The sequence below is a fragment of the Micromys minutus genome (genome assembly GCF_963924665.1).
Source record: "Micromys minutus genome assembly, chromosome: 21".
Lineage (NCBI taxonomy): Eukaryota > Metazoa > Chordata > Mammalia > Rodentia > Muridae > Micromys > Micromys minutus.
The window spans coordinates 12,995,508-13,005,625 of record NC_137956.1 but is presented as its reverse complement, the minus strand read 5'-3'; positions in this window follow the sequence as shown (position 1 = coordinate 13,005,625).

Sequence of the window (10,118 nt, the reverse complement as noted above, 5' to 3'; positions counted from 1 at the left end):
TATATGTTCCAGAATGAGAAAAAGAAAAAATAAAACACCCTTTGTTTTATGCACATTTCTTGAAAGCTGATTGTACATATATGTATACTGCATATATGTAGCCAGAACTCAGTCTTTTTGTAATATCTACTTCTAAAGGAAAACAAAGAATGGTATATGTTTTCAGAATTACCATTTGTTCTGTTAAAATGGCAACTCTAATAGAGGTAGTGAATGACAGCTCAAGTCATCGCCAGCTTTTCTTTGGGACACAGAGTCAAAATGAGAGTGTATCTTCTTAAGCCCCCTTTCCTTCATTCTCACCTCTGTTACCCACTTAGGAGACAAATGTGGGAGTAACTGTAATTGTGCCTTCTGCTTCCCCTAGTAAGTCAACCAAAGCTACACAGTTTTGTCATAGTCACCTTATCAGCTCAGTAGGCACTTCAGGGAGTGGTCCTCATTGCTATTCTTTGATGAAAAGCTGGCATCTATGGAAAACTTCAGCACCCATGTTGGATCACAAATCCAATATCCAGTTATTTGAACCTCTTATCTTCAAACAATTTTCTTCCAGCTTGGCTATTTAATATTTCCAAGGTATTAATACAAATTTGTCCACACTGTCAGTTTTCAAGATAACTAATGGAGACACTGTATCCCTTTTGGTTCCTCTTGGTTATGTGCTCTAATGCCCCAAAGCACTTATTCTTTGTGTTTGTCCTAACATCCGTCATGATGAACCTCCTGTCCTTTCCTTGTCTTTCCTTCAGGCCCTCCTTATCTTCACTTGATGCTTATACAGCTTGATGTTTGCACTATGGTCTATAATATAATTACTGCAACTTAGGGACACATTAATATAATTTATATCTGGCCATTATCTTTAGTTATGCTTAGTTACCATTACTGTCTTATAATTTTATTACTGTGATAAAACACCATTACCAAAAGCAACTTGGGGAGGAAAGGTTTTATTTCATCTTACAACTTTCAGGTTAGACTCAATTACTGAGGAAAATCAGGGCAGGAACTCAAGGCAGGAATCTGAAGACAAGAACGAATGCAGAGGCCATGAAGGAATGTTGTTTAGTGTCTTGCCCCTCATGACTTTCTCAGTCTTTCTTATGTATTTCAGGACAACATGTTCAGTTATAGTATTTCCCAAAGTGGACTGACCCCCTTCACAACCATATTGATAAAATGTCCCATACACTTCCCCTTGTGCCAATCTGGTGGGCGTATTTTCTTGGTTGAGGTTCCATCTTTCCAAGTGACTCTAGCTTGTGTCAAGTTGATAAAATATTGCCTCTGATAAGTTTGACACACCAATTACTACTCAACTACAACCTTTATTTTCTCACTTATTCCTAATATCTAGTATTAATATCAATATCCCAGACCACTGCTTGGGGTTTCCCTTGGTGGTATGAAGACCATTAGTTGGCCTTACCATGGATTGATTTTTTTTTATAACTACACACTACAAAAAGATTCCATGAAGGAGGGATATGGGGAAGGTTACTTTAAAGGAAAAAAACCACAAGATCTTCAATATCTATGCAAGCAAGAAGAAATAATTGGTCTGTTCTTCCAAGTTTAAGTGGTTAAGGTGACTGAAACCAATCTTTGGGTATCTGTGTAAGCAAGTTACAGAAGACATATCAGTCATATCATAAATAGACAGTCACTGCTGAACAATTTTGCGTGATGGTCACTGAGTCACAGTTGTTTGAAATTTATCTTCCAGAGTGAGAGAACTTGGTACACTCATTTTTGAATGGGATGTCTCTATCAATCCCTCCTCTAGGGCTTATATACAGGAGCCAGAAAGAATGTAAGAGCAAGAGGGGACAGAGCACACCAAGAAAACAAGGTTCCATAAATCAACATGACCAAAGCACATATGAGCTCACAGAGATGGAGGTAGCATACACATGGCCTGCGGATGTCTTTACCAGGTCCTCTGTGTATAGATATATTATGGCTTCCAGTTTAGTGTGTTTATGGGATTCTTGGTGTGTGAATGAGTTTGTCTCTGATTCTTGTGCCTTCTCCTGGGCTCCTTTACTTCTGTTTGTTCGTCTTATCTAACTCCAATGTGGTAAGTTTTTTTTTTAAAAAAAATTATCATGATTTATTTTGTCATATTTTACCAACATCCCCAGAAGCCTGTTTGTTTTCTCATGAGGGACAGAAAGGGAGTGGATCTGGATGGGAGGGAACATTGGGAAGAATTGGGAGGAATACAGGTACAGGAAGCCACAATCAGGATATGTTATGTATGAAAAAGTCTATGTTCAATAAAAAGACAAAAACAAATACTTATCAAAATATCTCTAAGGAGCTTAGGGATGGCCTATGGCTAACCAAAATATGATTCTGTGCCAGTAGAAAACAAATGAATTAAATAAAGGTTTGACAAATATATTTAAAAAAAATACCCAAAGCTCCAAAATATCTCTAAAATACCCAATGTCTGCCAACTGTGGGCTCCAGATTTAAACTCAGAGTTCCACAGTGGAAACATTTCAGTGAACCCATCAGGGTTCACTCATGACCCCTGGGCTTCACAAGGCTTTGGCAGCTCCATTTCTCTGGCTCTACCATCTGAAACATACAGTGGTTGCTTCTGGGCTCAGGCCAATGACACTCAACAGTTGTTGCTGTATGTAATGGTCATCCCAACATTCTGGTATCTCCAAAATTCTGGGGTCTTTGTTGTAAATGTGTCTACTTTCACCAGTAGACTCTCCCGACTTCTCTTCAGGGACTCTGAGCCAGTTACATGGTGCCAAGCATCAACTTCTCTACATGATAAATTTAATTCTGTGGCTGGTTTCTGTGTCTGAGACTGGACCACCTTCAATGGCCTCTCATGACCTCTCACAGTGCCAAGCCTCAGCTGCTATCTATGCCTTTGAAATTACCACTACCTGGAAAAGTCTTATATAATACCAAACCTGGAAAAGTCTTATATAATACCAAGTCTGGTTGCCAACACAAGGTACAAACTTGGCCCCCTTCGGAACACATTTAATGTGTGCTGATCCTGAGGAAACACTTTCCAGCAGATTTTGCCTTAATGATGTTGATCTGTTTTTAATAATTAATTCTTTTTATTCCAAGATATTTCATTTTTTTAGTCTAATGTGAAATGTCTTGTTGTTCTAGCTAAGACTTTAACTACTATATTGAATAGATAAAAGAATATGGAAACTCTTTCCTTGTTGCTGATTTTAGTGGAAATGCTTCAAACTTCTTCCATTTAGGTTGACTTTGTCTGCGGGTTTGCCGTAGAGTGTCCTTATTATGTTGAGGTATGACTCTAGCATCTCCAGTATGTTTATCTTAAGGGTATTGCAGAATTTCGTTAAAGGCTTTTTGTTTACCTAGTGAGATGCTCATGTGGTTTTGTCATTTAGGTGGTGAATGTATATTGATTTTCATAGGTTGGACTATCCCTACATCTCTGGGCTGAATCCAGCTTGATCATTGTAGATAAACATTTTGATGTTTTCTTGAATTTTGTTTACAAGTAGATTATTGAGCTTTTGGATTTATGTTCACAAGAGATACTGATTTATAATTTTATTTTTTTGTTGGGTCTTTGTATAGTTTTAATATTAGTATAATAATGGATACATAAAACAAATTAAGAAATGTGCTTTCAGTTTCTATTTTGTGGAATAATTTGAGGAGTATTGTCGTTAGGTTCTTGAAGGTCTAGTAGAATTCTATACTGGACGCATTTGACTCATGGTCTCTTCTTAATCACAGCCAATTCTTTTGCTCCAGTATTGATTGTCCCAGCAATGAAAAGGCTCCTTTTAGTGGTTATTATTCACAACAAATGCTTCATTTCTACCTCACTGAAGTCATTGAGTCTTAATCAAAAATATCAAACAGCTGAGCCAGCTCTCCGTAGTTTGTACTACATTCGGTATTCTTATCTTCCAAGCTCCTACAGAATAATCCACTGAGCTCTGAACATTCAACATCTTTTCCAGCCCAAAGTTCAAATGGCATCATAATCTTTGCAGAAATACAATCAGGCCTGTCAAAGTAATTTTGTACTCTTATCACCAATGATGAAAAATCACTATTCAAGTCAACCTGGGGTGGAATAGGCTGATTTTTTTTCCTATCTTATAACTCTCAGATAGCAGTCCATCACTGAGGGACGTCAGAGCAGGAACCTGGAGGTAGAAATTGAAGCAGAGGCAATGGATGAGCAAACCAGTAAGCAGCATTCCTCCATGACTTCTGCTTTAGATCCTGGGTCTGGGCATGTTTCCCATGGAAGCTTTCAGGAGTCCCTCTCAGTGTTCATTTATCTTCATAAAGACTTTTGTTGCCCACTCAACTTTGTTTCCATGGAATAATCCACAGCTTTGCTTTTGACTAATGCCCTCCCTGGCTTGAGATTCTTTTAGAAGGGATTACAGCATGTATATACAAGTCTTGCTACTTAAGACACACCGGTTTGACCATAATGATACAACCCCTTTGTAAAGTCAAATGAACAACATTCTCCTTGAATGACCTTTCAATGCCTTGCTGAGTTGCATTTATTTCTCACCACTGAGTACATATGTATGTAAATTAGTTCAGTATGTCTACTATGTCAGCAATCACTACTGTGGAATACCATGCCTGTCACGTAGGCACCCTTCAGTCTCTGTGAGCAATTTTCTTAGACTCTCCTTTACATGATTCACCTCAGAGGAGGGTTTGAATCATCCTGCTGTAGATGGCCAAAGCCACAGTTCTTCCATAAGAGGATGATTACTGGCTTCAGCAGTTTCTCAGCTCGCATCCTTTCAGATATAAGCTATAGTGGTGATGGAAAGATCGTTTCTCAGGTCGGAGTTGAACTGATTCTTTTAGTTCCAGGAAGTCCTCGAAGACTGTGCTCTATGGTTTTCTTTAGAATAAGATGGTCAGCAATTGTTTTTTTTTTTTTTTTTTAATAGCCTTTTGCGAAGTTTTACATCAAGAGTAGAAGTTGCATTTAATTGTATGCAGACAACTCGGCTCCTTTTACTCTTCTGTCATACCTGGGTACCAAATCCCTAACCATAAGCATCCATTTCTTCTTGCTCTTACTGTGGGTGTGACACAATGAGAAGTTCTGAGTTTCTGTTTACTTGACTTTTCTGCCACAGTGATTCTGGAACTATGAGCTAAAACAAACTATTTATCTGCTATATTATTGTCAAAGTGTTTTATCACAGCAACAGACATGAATCTAGGACAAGTTCCAAATAATGTTTCTACAAAGACGCAAAAATGGTCAATAAAATACAATCATGCCCAGTGTAAGTGTAATTATTTAGGAGGGAAGTGCAATACCAAAGCATCACTATAGTGTAACACTTATCCCAATAAGATGGATGTAATATAAAAGACAATAGCAAGTGTTGACAAGGACAGGGAGAAAGCAGAATCTTCATATTGTGAATGTAAGATGGCTAAATTAGTTTTGAAGCACACAAAATAATTTACAATAGCATAAGTGAATATACAAAGAGAGAGAGAGAGAGAGAGAGAGAGAGAGAGAAAGAGAGAGGAGAGAGAGGGAGAGAACCAGGACCTTAGTCTGGTAGAGGCACAAATAGAATTTTTATGAAAAAGTGTGTGTAGGGTTAAGGTGTGTGTGTGTGTGTGTATGTGTGTGTGTATTTGGTATATATATATATATATATATATATATATATATATATATATATATATATATATATATATATGATATAGGGGTGTAAGCACACGAAGATACACATGGAGATTAGAGGTTGATTTTGGGCTGTATTCCTTAATTCCTTTCACCTTATATTTTGACACAGTCTTTCACTGGACCTGGAGATCTCTTTTGGTTGGGATGGGTGTCCAACAACATTCAAGAATCCACCTGTCTATACCTTGCATCTTGTGCCATCCCAGGGCACAAGGATGCCCAGAGACAAAACTAGCAATTCTACATGTGTGCTAAGGATCTGAATTCAGGTCTCTTGTTAATTCAACAAGTACATTATCTACTTAGCCCTCTCTCAGTCTCTAACTTTGGGGTCTTGACTTGTCTAAGCCTTTGGAGATTCTAAACTAACTTCCTGTCTGATGGATTTGAAAAATTTAAAATTCTACTCTTGGTCTTTAGGGAAGTTGAATTTTTGAAAAAGATTTGATTGGGGAAATTTCATCTATCATGAAAGAAAAGGTGGTCAGAAAAGGTGGGGGGGGGGGAGCAAAGGGCAGTCAGAGCAAGTAGAGTTCGCTTGTTTTCCTGCAGTGATTGCAGGCTAGACACCACATAGACAAGAACTCAACTTTAGTGATTCTGTCATTTTTGGGGGGGAGGGGTCTGCTGGAAAATTACTGAGGATCATATTTGAACTTGTAAGATGGAGACTACGATGTCACTGAGCAAGTGGAGGTGTTGATTGCCAAGCCTGACCTGAATCTCACATGACTTCTGATTCCCACCCTGACATACATACATTGAATGAATGAAATGAAGAAGATAAACCAAACCAAACCAACAACCCAACTTCCTAAAATACCTAAAAAAAAAAAAAAAACAAAAAAAGAAAACCCAAAAAACAAAACCACAAAAACCTTAGGAGATGTCAGTATTTAGGAAAACAAGTACATTATACTGAGTCAGTAGCACAAAGTACACATGGGAGCTTTGTGCTACCTTTGTTTATGAAAATCTGTGGAAGACAGAAAAAGAAGTTGGATTCAAGTGCAAAAAGCAAGCTATAAAGTATCCTGGCTGAAGAGATACAAAGAGATCTGGGTGCAGGAAGTTCCTTTTGGAGGAGGTAGAGGAGGGTGCAGTGAGGGACTGGAGTCCTGGAGTCAGAATTTAGGAGGCCCCCAGGGCTGTGAGAGTGGGAAAGCCTTAGCTCAACAGTTGGAAATGATGGTGCGGATTGCATGTGTTGGCTTCACGCCATCGTTTTCCTTGGAGCCTCTCAGGGCCAGGAGCACGAAACTGTCTGATAATGCTGCAAATGTTCCTACTCACACTGCACTTCTGTGTTCGGCTCAGTAAGAGTTTTCTGACGCTAGATAGTCTGCAAATGTGTCTTACGGTTCTCAGGAACATTGGAACCACAGGCTCTTTTTATAACTAACTTTATACAATTTAACGCTTTTAAATTGGAAACAACTGACGCTTCTGGAGGCTGGAGCCATACCTTCAGAGATAGGATTCCAAACGCATTAAATGTGCTGCTGGCTGTGTCTTCTCCCTTCTTCATAAAATACTTTTCAGATCTCTCTCCTCTCAGGGTCACAAAACTGACTCCTTTGGAATAGATCTCTTGGGAAGTGGCTGGGTTGGGCTGGGTTCAGGTGGATGGGAAACACAGCAGGGAACTGGAGGAGGCTTCAGTGGATTCTTCCTGGGCCTGCTGGACCCTGAGACTTAGTGCTGGGATTCTTCCGTCAGTGTGTCAGTGTGGATTTCCCAGGATGCTCTCTACCCAGGCTCATTATTCTTAGAGCAGAAGCCCACATCCTGCCTCTTTATGCCTGGATGTTTCCATTTGTTAAATTTGTTTAGCATTTGCTAAATTCAGCTTTCTCACACCTCTGTAATTCATCCTGCCATTAATGTTTTATTACAGCCTCTGGGAGATTTTCTTCTTCTTCTAGGACGTTGTAGGGGCCACTGTTTAAGAAAAGAATATTGCGTTAGAATGGGAAGGGGATTGGCTACTAATTATTTTAGTAGAAATAGGAAAACATTTTACTGTTGAGTCTTTAATTTACCTCAGATAAAAAGGGACAGGAAATTGTCTTCTGATTTGAAATCTGAATGGGGATAAATGACTACATACAGTAAAAAAAAAAAAAAAAAAAAAAAAAAAAAAAGAGAAAGTAGCAGGTTGGAATTGGGAATAAAAGTCATTTCTAGAAGGCCCAAACTGATCTAAGCTGGTTAAACTGGTTAAATCTCAGATGCTTTAGGGGGATTAAAAATATCTATGCATCTATCTATCTATCTATCTATCTATCTATCTATCTATCTATCTATTTATATATCATTTATATATTTACCTATGTATCTCTCTATGTATATATGTATCTAACTACCTTCACCTATCTTTTTTTTTTTTTGCGGGAGGCATATCAGGATCTTATTATGCAGAAGCAGAGAATACCTATGGAAACCCCTCAAGCCTATGCAGTGCAAGGCTAGATTTCCTCTCCACAAAGAAGACATAGATGGATGTAATGACATAGGATGTTGGAATGATATGGGATTAGAAGAAGTTCTTATGGGAGAAAGTAAACTTTCCTTAATTCTCTTGATTCTTAATGCAGTAATGAGAGAGAGATTGAGAGAGAGAGAGAGAGATAAAGAGAGAGAGAGAGAGAGAGAGAGAGAGAGAGAGAGAGAGAGAGAGAGAAGGGAAAAAGGAGGAGAAAGGGAGGGAGGGAGAGAGAGAACAAAAACAAAAAACAAAATAAACACCCCTCCCCCAGCATGGTTGACATCTGTAGAAAGAAGTGACCTGAAAACTCATGACCCTGTACTGCTCTAGGTTCTCTTTTAGGCTCTGTAGTGGTTTGCACGAGAATGCTCTCCACAGGAGCAAATGTTTGAATATTTGGACTCCAGTTAATGGAACTGTTTGGGAAAGATAAAATAGGTGTGACCTTTTGGGAAGAGGTGTATCTCTAGAGGGTAGACTTTGAGATTTCAAAAAATTGGCACCATTTTAAGCTAATTCTTCCTGTTTGCTGTTGGAGATGTGAGCTCTCAGCTCTTTCTGCTGCCATGCCTTCACTACCATGGACTCTAATCCTCTGCAAACATAAGCCCAGTTAAACACGTTCTTTTAGAAATTTCCTTGGTCATGACATTTCTTATTACAGCAATAGAAAACTAATTAATACAGGTTCAGTTTTGTTATCCACTAAGGGCTGAGGATTTATCATATTATATTTTTTTCATTTGGGCTTTTAATTAATTTTACTATTCTGTCTCCAGGTTCCGTAAAGTAAAAGTAAAATAAACTGAACAATTATCTTACTTTTTTTTTTGATTGCTGTGATAATGATCATTATCAAAGGCAACTTAAAGAAGAAACATTTGCTTAAGTTACATGTCCTGCTGCACAGTCTATTAAGAGATGCTAAGGCAAGAACTCAAGAAAGAAGTTGGAGGCAGGAATTGAAGTGGAAACCATGGAGAAACACCACTTGCTAGCTTGTTTTCTGTTTTGCTTAGCTTGCTTTCTATATACCATGCAGGACTGCCAGTCCACAGCTTAGATGACATCAGTGGGCTAGGACCTCCCACACTAATCATCAATCAAGAAAATGTCACAGACTTGTCTATGGGACAATCTGATGGAGGCATTTTCTCAATTTATCAAAGCTTGGGTTAATTTGACAACAAACAAACAAACAAACAAACAAACAAACAAAAAAACCCAAAAAACTTGCCAGCATATTTCTTAAACTATTTTGTACTTCATCAAAACCACAGATACTCTTTAAAAATAGATTTATTGATTAGGCTTACAGAGTTCTGCTTCTATGGTGATCGTGATGTACTGTCATAGCTTTTTCAGAAGGCTGACTATAAAACTATCAAGTATGGGGACAAATGAGAGATTATAGAGGGAAAGCAAGCAAATGAAACTGGTCAAGAGAAGAAAGAGAGAGATTTGGCTCAACAGGAAAAGAATGATCACTACACCATTTTGACTTGTTAACTAAATATGCTAGAAAGCAAAACAATCCTTGTGGCATTTTCAAAACTTTTGTTTAGTATTTAATTTGGAAGCAAAGGCTCTGAACAAAATCCCAAAGGTAGAGTGTTGGTTAGTCTTGCTTATGACCTTGATAAAGTTTCAGAGTCACCAGGCAAACTAATCTCTGACCATGTATCAGGGGTTATATAGATTGGGCTAATTCCAGTGCAAGGCTTCACCCTAAATGTGTGTCCTATAGGATGGAGTCCGGGACTGAATGGGAAGGAGAGAATGAGCCGAGCCCAAGCACTCGTCTATTACAGTCTATTTCCGGACAATGGCTGATTCAGCTGTGTGCTGCCCTACCTCCAATCCTTCTCTGCCATGATAGCATATTCTTTGTAGGAGTAAGACAAAATAAACCAT